Consider the following 19,605-nt stretch of genomic DNA (forward strand, 5'->3'; position numbering starts at 1 on the left):
TTCTAAGGCATTTTGTGGGAATGCTCCTGCCCTTCACTCTCAGGTGTAGCAGGGATTCAAAATACACACGTTCATCTCTACCTGCTCAAGAATGTTGTTATTCATTTTATGAAATAAAGACCCAAAATTGATTCTGTTCAGAACTCCCGTTCCTGTAGGTGAAGCCAAAGGCCAGAAGCTTTGGCATCTCCCAGTCCTCAGCAGTCCACACTCAAGGCAAAGGGGATGATAAAGTGTGAGCGTTTTGCATCATCTAAAAAACCATCAGAGAGCATTAAAAGGGTTTCAACATAATGGAAATGAGCAGCACTCAGGTCTCCTCTGGTGTGAGCAAAGATGTTTGGGGCTCCAGAGAAAACTTGCCCTTATTTATGGAGTACAAAGCCTTTCAGGTGTAAAAATGACAGATTTCAACTCATTGACTCAATCAATGACTGATTTTATACTCCTGTGTTTGCCAATGGCCAAGATCAGAGAATTCTAGGAAGGCTTGGGTCAGGAGGGACCATAAAGGTCATGCAGTTCCAAACCCCTGCCATGGGCAGGGACACCTTCCACTGGACCAGGTAGCTCAAAGCCCTGTACATTTGTTTGAACTTGATTCTTCTGGTTAGCCAAACCACTATTAGGAACTTGGATCAGTTTGACCAAATGGGAAGGTCTGTAGGATGACACCAAGTCAGAGTTTTGACAAAATGTACACATTCCACTTTATATTCCTCTTCTGTGAGCCATGAACAGGGCAGGGAATCCTACAGGTGGCCTGGACATCATCTAACATATTGGTCGAGAGATTTGGGAGCTGATCTCAGCATGCTCCCACACCAAAAAACAAACACTTTGCTTTTCCCAAGGTCTCAAATGCTGTCTGAGTCTCTGGGTCCTGGAAAATTGAAGGAAGCAGCTTTTGAGGAACTTGTAAACCAAAAGGAGGGTAGGTTTTGGAGGATGAACTGAAAATTGGAGATTATTAAAACCAGTTTGCTTAATGACACCAACAGTCATCTAGGAGTTAAATACCATGTCAGGACCTCTTGCTTGCTCTTCTAGTAAGGATTTGATCAATCAGGACATGAGTAGATATTAGAAACAGTTGGAAGGCTCCCATTAATGAAGGTTCAGAACATAGCCCGGCATAATTGCAACCTAAAAGCTTTTGCTGAGCTCCAGCTGGTGTTGATTCACCACCAGCCTTCTGCTGCAGATGGCTGGGTAAATTAGGAATGCTTTGCATAGCAACCTGTAGGCTTTTTCCAAGGAAAGCAAACAAAAAATAATCTCAGTGTAGTTTCTGCAGGAATGGAACTCCAGCTGAAACATTGACTTTGTCACTTTTCTGAAGACCAGTACTGGAGACCAGATCTAAACAGACATGAGAAATGCAGATTCCTCTCAATCATGCATAACTTCCTGGAACAAACATTTTACCAAATCCTGAGTAACATCTCTTCTAGCTGACATGCTTGTGCTTCTCCTCCTGGCATGCTGAATGTCTGATAAAGGTACACTTATGCAAACACACCCACATTCCTCAGGGGCATTGCCCAGGTCTCCAGCTGGGAAATTTGACATGCAAAATGTGACCTTGATCACATGCTGAATGCTCCAAGGATGAGGTGTTGCAAGCAGCCTTTCTGGGATGGCTTGTAGGCATGTGATAAGATTAACTGGTGTTCTCACACACCTTTGGTGTCCCTTTGGGTGTCCACCTCCCTTTGGCACCTTGGCATGAGGAGGGCTAGGTTTCAGGAGTTCACAGCGACCTCTCTGATCCCAGCCATGCCTGTGACTGAAAAGGACAGGCCTGGGGTTGAGTGATTTGATTTTCCAGTGCTTCCATTTATGTAGATGTGAATTACTGATAAAGAATTCTTGGAGATCTCTGCAAACTGCATCATGCCTTGCTTATGTAGGAGTTAATTATTCTAATTATTATATTCCTTTTGCTACCAGTGATTCAGCACAAAGGAATCTACCTGAGGTGATGGGGCAAGGAGCTTTTGACAGTGCTCCATCAGCAGGATTTGCAGAGGAGACATCTGAGTTCTGTTTCTGAATCTGTGGCTGAGACTCCTCCAAGACCTTGGCCAGGATGTTCAAACACCTCTGTGGCTCACATTTCCTGAGTGTTAAACAGGAGGAACAATGAGAACTCTGCAGGAGGGATGAATTCCTCACTGTCTGCAGCTTGACTGGAGAAGCCTTGAGTGCCAGGGAATACAAAGGTCCTTATCATTTTCAGTTTGGGACCTCAGCAACCACTCCATGCTCTGGAGTGGCCTGTGATGGCAAGATTGGGTTTGGGTTATGACAACCAACAGGAACAAAGGGATCCACACCTCTGGTAGAAAGTGCTCCAAAATCAGGGGGAAAAAGTAAAAGCTTTGATTGCTCTGCCCTATTCAAGGCCAGGCTGGATGGGGCTTTCCACCTGGTCTAGTGGAAGGTGTCCTTGCCTGTGGTAGGGGGTTGGTCTAGGTGACCATTCTAACACCCCTTCCAACCCAAACCATTCTATGATTCTGTTCCAAACACCCAATAACAAAGATTTTTAAAGCTTTGTATATTAATAGGCTCTAACTTGATGAAGAACTGACTCTTCACGAGTAGCCACAGCAATCAAATTCTGCTGATGTGGGCTCTGGAATGAGCCAAGGCTGCCTGTCATGTTGGCTCTACCCATGGGTGATGACCACAGAGAATTTCTCCAGTGAGAAATTGCTTCTCTTTTACTCCAACACAGATTAAATTAGTCAGATGACAACTTTGGGCCACCTTCTCAGACATGTGGTTATTTCCAGATTTACAGAAACAAACATTTCCATGTAAAAAGTTTAAACCAGCAAAATTTTTCCCAGTGAAATAAAAGGGACACGTTTACTCTCATCCACCACAGGATCGATCATCTCTTACACCTGCCCTTCATCCTTTGCTGTCACTACTGCTCTAACATTTTTTTCCTTTACCTCCTTTTCATTTTATTTTTTCAGGTTCTTGTCTACTCTGAGTTGTCTGTGGAAGACAAACAAAGAATATTTTGTAAGAGTAACAAAAGCTCCTGAGGGACATGGTTTGCCATGTCTTTCACCCATCCTCAAGGCTGACCTGAGGCAGAATTGCCTTTTCAGTGCCACTTTATACATTGAATTGAATGAAATTGTGGTGATTTGCAGTGCTGAGGGGAATCCCACCAAAATAGGGAATAAAGATGAAATATAAATAAGGAATAAAGATGACTCACACATGTGGTACAAAGTTCTCCAACACAAAGAGTTTCCATTATTCTCACCACTCCTTCTTGTTTAGAGCCTGCTAACATGGTGATGATTGAAACAATAGTGAACAAAAACAGTTCAGGGACCAGAGCTTCCCAGGAGTTCTAAAGCACCTGAACATTCTTGGAAGGAAAACAGATTATAAGGGCAACTATTACCAGTTATTATCATTATTATCCGTTTAAATTCTGCTTTCCAGACATATGAAGTAGCAAGATCCCAAGGTCAGGGCACAAGAGAGGCGCACACCACGTGCAGCAGTGGAACTTGATCCTTGCTGCAGGGTAAGCTGCTATTTGGACTTTGTACCACCTCAGACAACATTTCCAGTCACAAGTGGCTTGCAAGACTTGAAAACGGAGTTTTAAAGCAAGCAGATGATTTGTCAGCCCAGTACAAAACCCCTGAGATTTAATTCTGATGTGTCCTCAAAGACACAAGGCAGAATAACACTGTTTTTAGCAAATTAATCTCTTGGTGTGGGAGCTGACTTGGACTTAGCTCTTGGAATACTGAAAAATTTTATTCTCACCTTTCAGGCATTATTGGCAAAATAATGTATTTCGTGTGCAGTTTCCTTTGTTTGTTGCTTTTGCTTTCTTTTCCTTCCACATTGCAAATTTTAAGAAATAAAACCAAAAGTAAAACTGCATTTGGCAAATGAGAAGCTATGTGCACCCATTCCTGAGCCATCATCATGGAGCAAGGAAGGTCTCCATGTGGGCTGCATTTTGGACCTCATTGCCTGGACCTGAGGACTCCTGGAGACCTTGGCTGAAAAGTGCTCCAATCCCACATTGCAATTGCCTCTGGCTGTAAAATTAACAAACAAGATTTTTAAAAAATGCCTTATTGGGACTCATGGACCAGAAATGCTTTCTCTTCAGTAGGAATAATGATGTCGAGCAGAACGGCTTTTGCTTCTGGCTCTTCCTCTTGAGCATTGCACAAGAGCCTACAAAAAAAATTTTAAAAATTAAGGTTATTTGGTCTCAGGCACCACCATGGCGAATGCACTGACAGCCTGCAGTGAGAAGTAAAAGTTTGCAAAGCCCAAAGCTCGTTTTTCCTCTGTGTTGTCCCCATTGGAGCTCGGGAGCAGGCCCAGCTCCCCAGGGTCTGTGAGATCTCCCGGGCCTAAAGTTCAGCATGGAGGGAAGAGTCAGCTCCTCCCCTGGAGATAACCAACACGTGGAAGGGTGATGCTTCTACCTGGACCTTGTGCATGCCAAAAGAAGTCTTCTAAGAGAAATAAAACCCTGTGACTGTACAGGAACAGCAGGGTGATCTTCCCTTGGGCTTGCCAACCCCTTGGGCCTAGCAGAGCTCAGGAGGAAGGCTTTTCCTTCCCCAAAACTCTCATTATCACCCAGAAGAGCTCAGGAGGAAGGCTTTTCCTTCCCAAAAACTCTCATTATCACCCAGAAGAGCTCAGGAGGAAGGCTTTTCCTTCCCAAAATCTCTCATTATCACCAGCAGAGCTCAGGAGGAAGGCTTTTCCTTCCCAAAAGCTCCCATTATCTTGGTGAGAACAACACTGGGCATAGAGCTGCTCCTTCCATGTTGAAATCTTTCAATCCCCCTCCCCAAAACCCCAATAAGGACCCCTTCCAGGTGAACATGTGGCTGGATGAAGCCCATATCCTTTCTGAGGAGGAGGAAGTCTGTCACCTAGAGAAATTCAGGGGAAGATCTCTTCAAGGATCAACTACAGAGGGCCTCCAAGGCTTACAGCCCTGCAGAACAAGGGGAAAGCTGGAGAAAACAAGACATGGATCCAATGTGGATCCTGCAGCCTGGTGGTCTTAAGTTATTGCTACACAGCTGCTTTACTTTGTGCAGGGGCTGCAGATTATTTTGGATGAGAAAACGAGACAATATAAATGAGAATTAGTCCCCCAGGTTTTGTTTTTGTCACCCAAAAAAACACAGCTGGATTTTGCTTGGCTGACCCTGAAGGCTGGAGAGGGACTTTTTTCTGCAAAGGCATTCAGTGATAGGAGAAGGAGGGATGGCTTTAAACGGATAGAATAGGTTTGAATTGAATATTCGGGATAAATTCTTCATTCTGAGAGTACAGGTTGCCCACAGAAGCTGTGGCTGCCCCATCTCTGGAAGTGTCCAAGGCCAGGTTGGAAGGGCTTGGAGGAACCTGGTTCAATGGAAGGTGTCCCTGCCCATGGCAGGGGGTTGGAATGAGATGATCTTTAAGGTCCCTTTCCAACAAAACCATTCTGTTGTTCTATAATGACATTTCTGTCACATCAATTCGTTTGGGACCAGGTTGCTACTAAAGCAGCTGACAAGGACAAGATGGTGCAGGACAAATTACAAGATTCATTTTCTCACGTTCTTGTGAGATATTTCTGCGCAAAAGGAGAAGGACATGATAACATCACCTGCTGCAGTCCCAGCCTTTGTGAGGCCTGGGAGGAGATGTTGATAATTAGGCTCGTGACTCATGCCCTCGGTGCGAATTTCTGCTCTAACGCTCTGCTAATTAGCGCACGCTTCCTGATCAATGGCGGGGTAATTAAGAGATTAAGGTTAATGGGTCAGAGTCATCGAAGGCTCTTTCCTCTATGTCAGATTAGTCCTGCTGTCATTAGCTTTACCTTTCCAGGCTGCTGGGTACAGACAGAAAGAAGCACCCACAGGGTCAGTGATGAAGCTCCAGGGACCAAGACGTTGTCAAGGGAGTTTTGCTTCCATGATTGTGCCAAAAAATAAACTTTAAATAAATAAAAAAAAACCATCCCAAGTTATGCTTCTCATATATCCATGGAATAATTTGCTTCTCTGCTTAAAGGAAGGCAAAAAATAGTTCATCTGCAGGATTATTCCAGTGAAGTGGTGTGAGGGGACCTATTTTGCTTCAGCAGGCTCTGTTCAAGCAGCAGCTTGTCTGAGAAACAGATATTCACCACAGGCTAGCAGTGTTCTGTTCTTGCAACCAGATCTGAACCAAATCTTGACATTGCACTGACAGTTTCAGTCTTTTAAAGTATTTTTCCTGTAGTTTTTAAGGTTTAAAGAAGAGTTAATTGATCCTGTAATGTCATAGAATCATAGTATCATTAAGGTCAGAAAAGACCTCCAAGATCATTAAGCAAATCATCAAGCAAATGCCACGATGCCCTCTAAGCCATATTGAGAAGTGCCACATCTACAAAGTTTTTTGAGCATTGACAGGGATGGTGACTCCACCACTCCCCTGTTCCGGATTCTTTTTCACACTTCCTCAAGATTTTTTCCAACACCGTTTAAATTCCAAAATGATTCAGTTGCCTTTAAAGCCTCAACTTTTTGTTGTTGTTGTTGCTGTTTCCAGGAGTCACAGCCTCTCTTCTGGGATATTTGCAAACACTAAAACAACCAACATACCTGGCAGCAAAATCTAAATTCTGCCCATGAGGATGTGCAACTCTGGTGTGACAATTTTGGGGACATTAAGAGTTTTTTATCCAGCACATCAAACATCTGGATTCACCCTTTGGTCCTCATGCAGCAGGACTATCCTTCACAGAGTTACTCCAGTAACACAGCTCAGGCAAAATCCTATTTATTTGATAGTAGTGGTCCCATTAGACATCCCCAAATAAATCTGACTATAGAAAATGAACAGAGTTAGCATCTGAGGCTTTTCTGGGCCGTGTGCTGCTCTCCTGTTTTTCTGGAACCTTCACCCCTCTCCTGGTGCTGCTCTTGGAGCTGCAGCACCTTCACCTCAGTGTTTTTAAAGTACAGGGGATGGAAAAGCACAGCTTTGTGTATCCACAGATGTTCTCCATTGCCAAGGACATATTTTCCATCATCAAATATGCCACGAACAGAGTCCTGCTGCTTTCAGGGTTTTGAAAGTTATTTGCACAAATTCACTGGGACAGCATTCAGGAAAAATGTGACCATGTGTTTATCTTGTCATATTTTCCCTTAAATCACTGCTGTAAACCAAAATTCTGGGCTGGATGGCACTTGACTAGTCATTTTTATGTTGTTTTCTACAAATAAGTACAAGACTTGTGTTTGCACTCTGATTCCAGCCCACAGTGCACAGGATGAGCACAAGAGTGGGATGAGAGAGGATCAGGCCAGTGTCATCCCTCAAATTAAAGGAAACAAACATGTAAAAACAGGATGAACATGAGAGCAGCTGTACAGGATCACACTGATCATCCACATGAAGCACTGCCAGCAATGAGTGAGCAGAATATGGGAGCCTTCTGCTGGGACAGCCTTACAGTGACCTGTGAGTCACAGAACACTCATGGGAGAGGCTGAACTTGGAGGGAAAGTCTTGGTCTGAGCAGCTTGGAAAGTGAGGTTCATCAGCTCTGGACATAGCTGCTGGCTGTTCTGAATCCTGCTTCTTCCACAGTGGGTCTCAGGTGTTCAGTGTGAAGGTTTGACCTGAAATATCAGCGAGGAAAATGCGCAGAAATTCATGGGGACCTGTGGGATTGTGAGCAACAGGTGTTGAGGTGGTCGTGTGTAGTAAATCAAGGCAACTCCCATGAAGGGGAGGAATGATGCATCTGACTCTATGGATATCAGAAGGCTAATTAATTACTTTTTTATATTATATTATTCTAAACTATATTACACTGCACCTAAACTGAATCTGCACAAGAACCCAACTCTACTTAACTGAGCAGAATCTTGTGACTGTCACCCGACACACAGACATGGATTCAATTGGTTAATGAAGCAAAACACGCACACCAGAATCTAATTACCAATTCCTTTTACGTAAATAATCTTTTGCAATGTATTTTACTTGTGAACAAGAGGAGCAGCAATTGAGATAAGGAATGTTTTTTCTTTCTTTGAGGTTCTTCACTGCGATTCTCAGAAATATTCTTGGGAAGTTGTGCCTTGCTTTTCTCCGTGAAATGTGGCCACAGTTGTGTCCACAAGAGACACCGGAAAGGATAAATTGGGAGAGCTGAGAGGGCAGAGGACAGGTTCACCTCTGCAAGCACTGAAGAGTTGTTTGATCACTTTCAAGCCCAGGCCCAGAAATGTGGGAAGCATCTGGGGGAGATTCTTCAACCTGAATCCATGATACAGGAGCAGAGGTGCTGCTGATCCATTTTTGCCATACCTGGCCAATAAACCACCAGCCCTGGAGGAAAAGCCAGCCCAAAATCCCTGCCCTGAAAGTTTGATATATGCCAAAATCTCCCCTTGAAACGCTAGGCAAGATTTCCCTACCTGGACATGTCTGCTCTGATCCCTCAACCCCAAATTCCCCAAATAGTTTAGACATTTATAAAGTGCCTGTTTGCATTAGAACATTATTTCTACCTCTTATGAGCAGGGTGGCAGTTTTCACAGAAAAATAATTCCAGACAGAGTTATTAAAAGATTAAAAAACACACCCAAAAAGGAAAAAAAGAAAAAAAAAAAAAAAAAAAAAAAAAGAAGAAAAAATCCAGGCTGAAAAAACAAATATCTCTACCAGTACTCCAGGGCGTTTCTCATAACATCTTGCTTATGTTATGAAGCCTGATTTTTTCTTAAAGGGGGTGAGGTAGATTCAATTACTTTGCTGAAGTTCATATGACCTGCTGATAAACCAGATTAAAAGTCACCTGTTGAAGGCTGGAAGTCCTGCAGGAACCTCCCCAGCTCTGCAATCTGCAATTCCTGTGCTGACAGGAGAATGCCTGGGTCGAATTTCCAACATGTTCACGCCTTGTTCTGGTGCCAGCCCAGAGCTCAGCCCCTGTGTGGACACGTGTTACCTGTGGCCTGGCAGGTCCCTGGGGCTCGTGATTTGTGGCAGAGCTGAGTCACAGCCCCAGGTTGTGCTTGCAGGTGTGACACCTTGTCCTGGAAAGGAAAGGTGATGTGGTTGCAAGCGGCTCTGTTTGAACTCCGGCTGAAGAACTGAGATATCAAGGAAGTGAACCTGAAAACCCTGCAAAAATAAAATTAAAAAAAAAAAAAAACAAAAAAAACCACCAAAAATAAGATTTAAATTTTTTTAAAAAATACAGAAAAGCTGTGATTTCAAGTAAATCTCAGTGGAAACTCAGAATCTCTAAAATGATGAAGGATTTTAGGGCACTTGTGTACCCTAAAATTTGCTGTGCTGAAACCCACTATAAACAGCATCATTATTATTTTCCATGGAATTGTTCAAGGAGGGATAGGGCCCTGAGGAAGCTGATCTAGTGGGTGGCCATCCATGGCAAGGGGCTGCAAGTGGGTGATTTTTAGGTTCCCTTCTAACCCAGACCTTTCTATGATTCTCTGACATTCACGTATTGCCCCAGCACTGCTTCACCTTGCCCGTGTAGGATGAGATATTTGCTGCTTTTTAAAGTAAAAAGTGAATGTACAACATCAGGCAGGGAAAGCAGATGTATTTATAGAGTTACTGATGTTTGCTTGAGCCGGCAGATGCTGGGCATGTCTGAAATATCTGCACTGTTTTGTTTTGCTTTGGTTTGGTTTTTTTATAAGTCACTGAGTCTCCTGGAGATGAAGTCACTCTCAGAGGTGACTTCAGGACACGGAAATCACCTCAAAGCTCTGCTGGACTTTTGCCTTGTGTCTGTACCAGGTGTTCTGCAGCACAGTTTGCTTTACACATACTTGTGTCTCTTGAGACACCCAGGACCAAAACAAAGCCCTGTGATCCCCTTTCTGTCCTTTGCTCATTAAAATCACAGTGACTCCTTACAGCAGGCGTGCTGCAGCTCAGGGCTAAATATGGTTTCAGAGGAAACTCAACATCCTCACTTGAAAAAAAAAAGCCAAACAACCTCTTCCCCTGCCTCCCCCGTAATTGCAGTTTGAAATAACGAGTGGTGTTTATTAACTGCAGCTCTCAGAGCTGATGTCACCGAGCTGGGGTCCGGGAAATCTCTGAGTCATGAGGAAGGTGCAGAGCCAGGAAATGTCAGCAGAAGGAAAAGGAGTAAATATTAAAGTGAAAGATGTTAGAAGCTGAGCATCTTCCTGTAGGAAGCTGTGGGAAGCTGGACAGTGCTCAGAACAAACTGTGGCCTTGGGTGAAATGTCAATATGCAGCTTGGTTGGCAAATTAAGGCAGAATATTTGCCTGTGATGATTCCCTAAGGATGTAAAGGAAAAGGGAGGCAACATGCTCATGTGAAAAATGAGTATTTTATGATTGGCTTTTTGCATATATGTGTGTTGTGTTAGAAAGTTATGCTGTATTAATTCTCTTAAGTAGTGTGGTAAATATAGTTTTAGGTTATAACAAAATGTTAAAATAGAAACTATGCTATGTAGGATACTTTTTTTTCTAAAGAAAGGACTTGCAGTGAGATAGCAGCCACAGGACACCTGAATCTTTCAGAGAAAGAGAATTTATTGCTCCATTATCAGAAGAAGCAAACTTCTTCCTGCCTTGCTCGGGTGGGATGATGCCGTTAGGATTAAAAAGAAGAAGCTGACACTGGCAAGGCAGAATCCTGTGTTTGAATGGAATTTATGCATCATGTATGAGGTGTATGAATATGCAACAGGTTATTGTTTTAAAGGGTTAATCCTTTATTGTTTTAAAGGGTTAATCCTCTGTTAACTTGGGTCCTTTTTCAGGCTTGTGCTGCCCAGAAAAGGTACCCGGACTGTCTGTAACTCTTTGTCTCTATTGTCTCATATTGTCCTAATTCAAATTGTCCAACTTATTATTACTCTAATTGTATTACTATTTTTATAACCATTTTATTACTATTAAACTTTTAAAATTTTAAAAACAAGTGATTGACTTTTTTCACACTCATATGTGACCCAAGGCCCCGTATTGTAAACTGTCCTTTTCCTTCCCCACTTCAGATAACTGAGAAAGCAATCAGAGCCTCTGTGGGAGGATGGGGAACCCATTTCCATCTCTGCTCATTTTCCTGTCAGACCCAGCCTTGCACTGTGTGGGTTAGGACTGGCCTTTGGTGTCCCAGTGATTTTAAAGGCTCAGGACTTGGGTTGAGAGGGTGGTTTGGGGATGAATCAGATCTTCAGATGGGCAGAAGCTTGCTGTGGATTCTGCATGAATTCAGCAAATGATCACAGATGAAGAAGATTTTGGAAACATAATTTTTAAAAATCTGGGGTGCAGGCATCTTTTAATAGTCACTGCCTGTTCAAATCCACACAGTTTTAATTTTTCTTCCTCATTTTTACCCACTGTATTGGTGGCAGGTGTTTTGTCACTAGATAAGTAGAAGAAATCAATCAGTCTTGGGGTGAGAAGAGAAACCAAGGACCCATGAGACCCTGATGGTCTGCACTGAGCATAAATTCAGACTGGGCTGCCCCTGTTCCAGGTGGCTTGGTGGAGTGTCTGAAAGGCAGACTGTGGCTTCTGAAAAAAGTTGAAGTAAACCCACAGAACCAAACCACGAACAAAACCCCAAGCCTATTTTTTTTTTAAACTTTTCTCTTATTTTAAAATCCACTTTTCCCTCATGAGGTCATCTTAGTTACAGAGGTACAGGGCTTTGTATGCACAAGCAGAAGACAAAGGAAGAAAAGAAGATTTGTCGTCTCCTGTATCAGCAAAGAGAAAATTTGTCTAATGACTTAAGGTAAACCTGGTGTGTTTCTGCTTGACCTGGTGAAGAAATCTGAGTTTCACTTCACTGTGGGAACTTTGCCTGTGGTCTCAGATTGCCGTCACTTGCAGCATTGTGTATTTTTTGATACAAAGCTTTCGTTCCCTTGTGCTGAAGCACAGCAGAATTTAATCTGATTTCATTTCTGCAACTGCAGCCCTGGCGGGGGAAATGGGAGTGTGAACACAGGGAGAGCCCAGGACTTTGGTTCCTACACTGGATGTGCCTGGCCATGGAGCAGAAAGGCCACATTCACACTTTTCTCTCCACCCCTTGTATGTGACAGCACACAGCAACCTGTGATGAGGAGGAAGCTGCTGGTTTAAGTTTACTTCCAGATGAGTCCTTCCACAGCATGACATTTTGTGCCCAATTTTGCCATGTTTTTAACAGCTCTTTTGTCTAAAATAAGAACTCTTTAGCCAGGAAGAACGTCTCTTGCCTCTGAGGGATGTGTGTGTGCAGTACAGAGGTGATGGAGTGGTGTGTGAACAAATTTAAGAGGGATGTCCCAATGGGATTGGCCTGCATCAGAAATCATGAACCTTTTCTCCAGCTTCTCCAGTTACTGAGAGAAGCTCTTTTATAATAACATTTTTATAATCTCCCGCCTCTCAGAAATCCCAAAGTTCCTGCTGTGTCTACATTGTCATCTCTTTTAAACTGAACTCTCTGGATGTAAATGGGTTGAGGCAGATGGGAATTGCAGGGGCTGTTTCCAGACCATGCTCTCCTGCTGCTCCATCACATGTGGCTCCATCGCTCACTGCAGCTGCACAGTCTAGACAACCTGCCCTTCCACAAGGTTCAGAGGCAGAGGATACAGCTGCACTTCATGTGCCTTTCTGCTCAGCCTCATGCATTTGCATTTTTTATCGTGGTTGCTTCTTGCCTTTTGTCCTCGTTCTGCTCTTTTGAACTCTCTCTGACCTCCTGCGAGGCTTATCTCTGCCTCATGCCAACTTGTGATATGCTCTGGGAAGCTGGAACAGCTGACTCTGGATAAGGCACTGAAGGTTGGCATAATCTCTTGTAAGTACGTCTGGAAATAAAAACTTTGAATTAAATCAGGAGAATTCAGATGTTTGCAATTTCCCCTTTTCTGGCTAACTCTGAAGAAATCTTTGTCCTGTTTTAAAGCACACTGGAGGTGCTGCTTCTCTTCAATTCATCATATTTGAGAGAATGAAAGTGATTTTAAAATCACTCCCAAAGGGCTTTATTGCCCAAAAAGGCTGGGATCAAAGCCTTTTGGAGAGTAATTCCTTTGAGACTCAGATTAATGCTATTTACAAGATGATTAATGATTAAAGGAAAAGTTTAGCATTAAGCTCTCTGGTGCATTAATGACTTCATGTTGCTCCAATATTTTGGCCACCCTGCAATTTCAATTTTGTCTCTCATTGCTGTAGCCCAGTTGAAAAAAAAAAAAAAAAAGTCATGGGAGACAGCAACAGCATTTGTGGTTGTTGTTTCTCAAGTAAAGAGCCTAAAAATGTGACACAACTTGTATTGATATGTGGTGGGAAGGTGAAACCAGGACCTGACTGGTCACAGCTGCTCATCTGCCCTTCCGAAAGGATCACCCACACACAAGGGGTTCCTCAGTGCTTGTATTTAGCCTGCAGGACACTCATATTTCTTACCACATGATTTTTGAAATAAAATCAGCACCCATAAAATTGTGCTCTCTGCAAAAACAGAGGAAAAAAACCCAACCCACTGAAGGCTGGGCTCTCCTTCAGCCCCACCAGGTCTTCAGGTCTTTAAGTGGTGACACAATGTGCACCAATCCAAATTTAGTTTCTGTTGAACTTTTTCCCCTTGTTTGTTTCCATCATGGGATGTGTCATCCCAAAACTGACACTCCAGTGTCTGTTTTAAGGAGGTGTTTGAGTGAGGACCTGCCAGGCAGGGAACAGCGTGTCCTGAAGGAGGAATTGGGATGGGGATGGAGGCACAGAGTTGCTTTACTCCTGCAGAAGAAACTGTGTGGCTGGGGAAGGGTAAGAAATGAGAGCAGATGTGTAATCCTGTCCTGATTGAAAGGGCTATGAGAACATTATGCAGAAGGTGAATGGAAGCTTAAAAGTCAAGGGAAAATGGACACCATCTGATGTGTTTTGGGTGGAGAAATCTGGGGGAACAGGCAGGAAGAGCAATAGGGATTTATACTATTTTAATTCTTGGACTTATGTCTCTACTACAGAAGTATTTGTATATTTTAGTGTAGGATTCTGAACTTTTACAGGTATTTGCTCCAAAGTGGGACTTCCCACCTTCTTCATCTGCTCCTGACCTCCCAGAGATAATGTGTCACCTCTGCAAGTCCTTTGCAGATGTTTCTGTCACCCATGGGTGCCTCAAAAGGCCCTGGGTGCCTCTGTGCTGTTGGAACAACCAACTGCATCAAGCCCCTGGATTTGGTCCCAGCCAACTCCACAAGGCAGAAGGGACCACAAGTGGGATTTTTGTGTCTGAGAGCTCAAGGCAGCTGTGCTCTCACACAGCTATGGGTGAGAGCAGAAATAAAGGGCAGGAGGGAAGTGCTCTGGCAGTTCAAGCGGTTCTCTGCACTTGTTCTGTGATTCCTTCCTCATTTCACCTGTTTCCTGTTTCAAGCACTGGTGCTGATACCAACATGGACCATGCAGAAAACTGTGTGTTTTGGGCCTAAAGTTTGTGTTGGAATGACAAACTTCCTTCCTGTCAGTCTGTGAAAAAGTCAGAGGAGGGCAGAGTGCAGAAAACATCACCAATGGACACCTTCCCCACTTTAAAGAGTCATCCCTGCTATTTAATGGTTCTGTAAAACCCTGGGGGGTGGCACTAAAATGTAAATTATAGCTGTGACACTTATAGACAGATATGTTGTGCTGTAGCTGTTGTTTGAAGGCTGGGAAATGGAGCTTGCAGGGCAGAAAAGTTGAAATCTCACATTTGGAGGGCACAGGAAGGTGAAGCAGAGATGATTCTGAGTCAGTTTGTAGCTTATTTTTGCCCTGGCTGGGAACTGGGCTTTTCCACCACTGAGATGCATGATGAAGAATTAAAACTAAATTAATACCACACCTTTTTGAGGACCTGCAGGTGAAGGTGCCAGCACAGCTTGTGGGGATTGCTGCTGGCAAGGTTTTTGCCTTACTTTGGCACTCTATTGCCCAATTGTTTAGGAATGGGTTTGGCAATAATCTCACCCCACTTCAGAGCTCAAACTCGCCCCAGATATGAGACATCCACATGGAGCTGGTGGACATTACCCAGGACATACAGGACCACAAGGAAGCAGCCAGGTTGAGTTGTCTGACACTGGGTGTCCCCTTCAAGGGACTTCCCCACCACAAGGGTGGTAAAAGAGGAATTCTAAGGGCTGGATCCACAGGGATAATGAAGTGTGGTGCCTCCTTTAGCACTCAGCCACCCACAGGTCTTTATGGAGGCTTTATTTGGCTCACCTGCACCCAGGAAAAGCGGCTGCTCCAGCTAAAGCTGAGAGAATCTGTCAGAAATCTCTTAGGAAGTTGCCCAGGAAGCCCCAGGGATGTCTGGCACATCAGGAACAGAGTGTGAAAAGGCAATCTCTGCTCTGAACTGATGTACATGGGGCTTGAACATTGGCTTTGAAAAATGAGGCTCCTGACCTTTGTTACAACCATCCCATGAATTAAAAAAAAAATAAAGCTACAACTGTAATTTAATAAAATAAAGCTCCTTTTCCTCTCCTTTTTTTCCCCTGCTCCTAGCTAAATTGCTTTCCTTATTCATCTCAATTTTCTCAGACTTTTCAACGCTGCAGCTGAGAGCAGTTTTCATATTGAACCATTTCCACTGACAGTACCTTCCTTGCAGTGAAATCACAGCACATTCCCTTTGTTTTCAGGCTCGTAGACAATCACATTTATCTGCTCACTGCCCTTCAATAGCAAGCAGCTTCTAATGGATTTCTACATGAGGACTGTACCCCCTGCCCACTCATTGAAATTCAGTGCACAGAGTCACATCAGTGCACTGGGTGGTGGAGAATATCAATGCACACAGCCTGGAGGGGGAACTGGCAGAGGGAATTTTCAAATTTTCAGTGCCCAGCAGCAAATAGGAGTAGGAATTCTGAGTACATCAAAGTACTGGGATATAGTCATGTGCTTCGAACCTTCCCAAAATGTAAATGGGATGGACATCTGTCCTCCAGTCACTTCAGGAGTGAGGCTTGGGGGTTTAGATAAAATGAATGTTGGAAACTTCACTACTTCTCAACCTCTGGTTATGTAAAAAAGCAGTTTTCACCCAGCAGCTGGAGTGCACTGACTCGTGTGCTGGATCTGAGGATCAGAGCCTGGGATGCAGAGCTACACCTCGTGGTTACAGGACCTGGATTGATGGTCAAGAGAACTGGGCTTCATTCCCAGCTCTGCCTTCTGGATGACCACAGGCATCTCAGCTCCCCTCTCTGTGCCACACTTCCTTCACCCATGAAACAGATCCTTCTCCTGTGGGAAGTCATTTGGGATGCTGCTGGAAAACAGTCACAAAAACAGAAGAGCTCATAAGAAAGATGATGAGAGATTTTTAAGACCCAACAGAGAAGGATGCAGTGAATGAAAGGGATTTCTCTCAGAGGATGTGGACATGATTCAGCATCCCAACACAAATGTCCTGTGCCATATGTGAGGACCTCCCACCTTCCAGCTGCCACTCCAAAAGGGAATAATTTTCCTGAAGCTCTTATGTCTTTGGTATTTATGCTGCTTAGATGTTTCAGGACAGCCAGAACACCTCACCTGGCTCTTGGCAGCTCCAAGTGCTTGGTGGAGGCAGGTAGCAGGAATTGTCTCCTTGGCAGCAGGAGGTTGGGAGACACCTGCATGTGGAGAAGGACCTGCTGCTTAAACACAGGTGTCTGTTGTCACTTGAGATGCCCCCACATGGAAAAGGCAGATATGACAGAGGCCTGGGAGAGATCAATGCCTTTAGGAGGAGCAGCTGGAGAGCTGCTGGGAAGGTGTGGTATGGAAAGAATTAGATACAATGCTTATATTAACTCAGTTGAGTCCTTGTGTCACCTTGGGTACTGCAGGTCACCCCAATACTCTGGTGCCCTAGAAAACAGATGCCTGTTTCAAAGTAGTTCCTAAAAACACCAGCTGGGCTGTGATTGGCATGGAATCCCTAAGGAGACCAGCCCAACCAGATGCCCTTGGTGAGATGCCCTCCTTGACTTTGAGATGGCTTTTCCTGGTCCAGGCAGTGATGTCAGTAATCAAAACCATCTGTAAACACAACCACCTGTGACCAAACTCCAGTTTAGAAGAAACCAGGTTTCTGCTCCTCTGAACTAGGAAGGCTGATCTTAGGGACATCTTCTGGTGGGTTTTTGGGGTGAGTTGCTTCATCTCCCTGTGTCTCAGAAGGAGATGGCAGTGCTTCATTCTTTCTTATCTACTAGGAGATAAAACTCCTTGATAAGACGAACTATCTGTCAGACAAGTTGGGCTGCACTTATCAGAACTTACTTGCATATCTTGAAGTCCTCTCTCCTTGTACACACAGGGCAACCTTGCTGTTACTGAAAAGGAATATTTTTAAACATTTTTGTTTATTTTTGCCTTGGGAGAAGGGACCATTTCTCACAATATTTGCTGACAGCCCTCGCTAAAAGGAGGTCTGATCTCAAGCATGGTCTCCAAACAGAACTATAATTCGAGTGGTGATAATAATAAGAATAATAACAAACACAGCAATAACCATGCCCAAATATAGCACTTGGCACTGCTTTTCCTGTTCAAATCCCAGTTCCTGTGACTGTCATTCTTTGCACGCTCCCAAATGCTGGCATTTGGAAATGGCAGCCGCTTCCAACAACGCCTTTTTGTCCTAAGGAGATTATTTCCAGCCGAGTGCTCTGCAAACTACCATGCTGCACTTCATCCCTCCAAGGTAGGGATGGGGACAGCGTGTGACTCATGCCTCTCATATGATCCTGGAAAGGGAATCGTTGGTGCAGGCTTCAGCTGGGCTCTCTAATTTCAGCTTGAGCCTCCTCCCTTTACACAAAGACAAGTCCACTCTCATGATTTCATCTTTTGGCTCTACAAGCTCTCCACAGATCCTCTTTCCCCATTTTTCTTGTGGTGCTTTCCTCAAACTTGCTCTGTTTCTTCTTGCACCCACCAGGACAGTAGCCAACATCCAAAGAGCCTGGGCAAACTGTGTTGTCATGAAAGGTGTGGATTGCCCAGTTCCCAGAAGGTCTGGAGATGCTGGATGTGGGGCTGCATTACAGGCAGTCAAAACAAGAGGTGTGGGACCAGTAAAATGCCATTATTTTCTTCCCAAATAAGTCAAAACCAGTCTGAAATAGTCTCATTTCCAGAACAGCTGTCCCTCTCTTTAAACATGCCTCTGTAAATACCTTATTTTGGTATTTCTAGTCCAAAGGAAATATTTTGAAATTCCTGGATTTAATAACATTTCTGTTTGTGTGGGTTTGGTTTGTTTTTTGATTTTTTAAAAAATTATTATTTTTTATTGTGGGTTGTTATTATTTTTTGGCAGAGTATTTTTCCATAACAATTAACCTGAATCTTTCTGAGCTGTCAGAGACCATCTGTGTTTGGGTTTAATGATATCAGGCTCCCCTTTACCCACAGCCAAACACTGCATTCCCCTCTTTTACTGGATGAACATGGACACAGTGCAAGTCAAGGTCTAGGGCGTACCAAGGAAAATGTTGTCCATCCTGGAATGTTGCCTCCAAGCTGAATAAAAAGGTCTAAGACACTGGAAAGCACTTTTATGAAGTCCCCGTATAATGAAAATAGGCAGAACATGAGGTCAGCATGACCCAAGCAAAATGCTTCTTTTCTGCTTAACAAAACAAAACAAATGGGTTCAAGTGATTTTAAACAGAAATGAAGTGGTTTGTTTTCATTTTCCCCAAGGGAAAAGAGTAAAACTGTGTGTACATGTGGGAATTCAAATTTGCTGGCAAATTATATGAACCTCCAGCTATACAGAGACTGTATTTTCCATTAACCTAATGCAGAGAAATGGGTAGAAAATCTTCAGGCTGATGGAGTGATAGGATTTCTCAGACATGCTTGGTTTCGTGAGCATTCAAGAGAAATTAATGAAAATTCAAAAAATTAAAAAGCCTCTTTATCCAGGAAGAAGAGCAGATTGCCAGCCTCCCTTGCAACCTGGAATGCATTTAGGAGAAATAAAATTAAATCAACAACAACCTCCTAGATAGGTGGGAATTTGAAGGGCCAAGGACAGCAGGGAAGAGGGAGAGGAGGATCTAAGAGGTTGAAAGAAGAAATGGGAGGGGATGGACCCAAAGACAAATCACTGCACTGTTTTGGGTAGGATTTACTGGATAGATGATAAGGAATGGACAATGCTAATGACGTTTTCATCCCTTTTTCCCCACTGTGGCTGGTGTAGCTCACACTGACAGCATGGCATGATCACACAGACCCTGCTCAAGGCTTGAGGGAGGGGATTGACCCTTTCCAGGACTCATAGACATAAACCTCGTCTGGTGTTGTGGCACTGGAGTGCCTTGGCCTTGCTGTGAGGCAAATGGAATCACAGAATGGTTTGGGTTGGAAGTTGGTTGGAAGGAAGACCTCAAAAATAATTTAGTTCCAGTCCCCTGCTGTGAGCAGGGGCATCTTTCACTATCCCAGGGTGCTCCAAGCCCCATCCAACCTGGCTTTAGACACTTTCAGGGTTGAGGCAAC

The sequence above is a fragment of the Melospiza melodia genome, chromosome 4, assembly GCF_035770615.1.
Source record: "Melospiza melodia melodia isolate bMelMel2 chromosome 4, bMelMel2.pri, whole genome shotgun sequence".
Lineage (NCBI taxonomy): Eukaryota > Metazoa > Chordata > Aves > Passeriformes > Passerellidae > Melospiza > Melospiza melodia.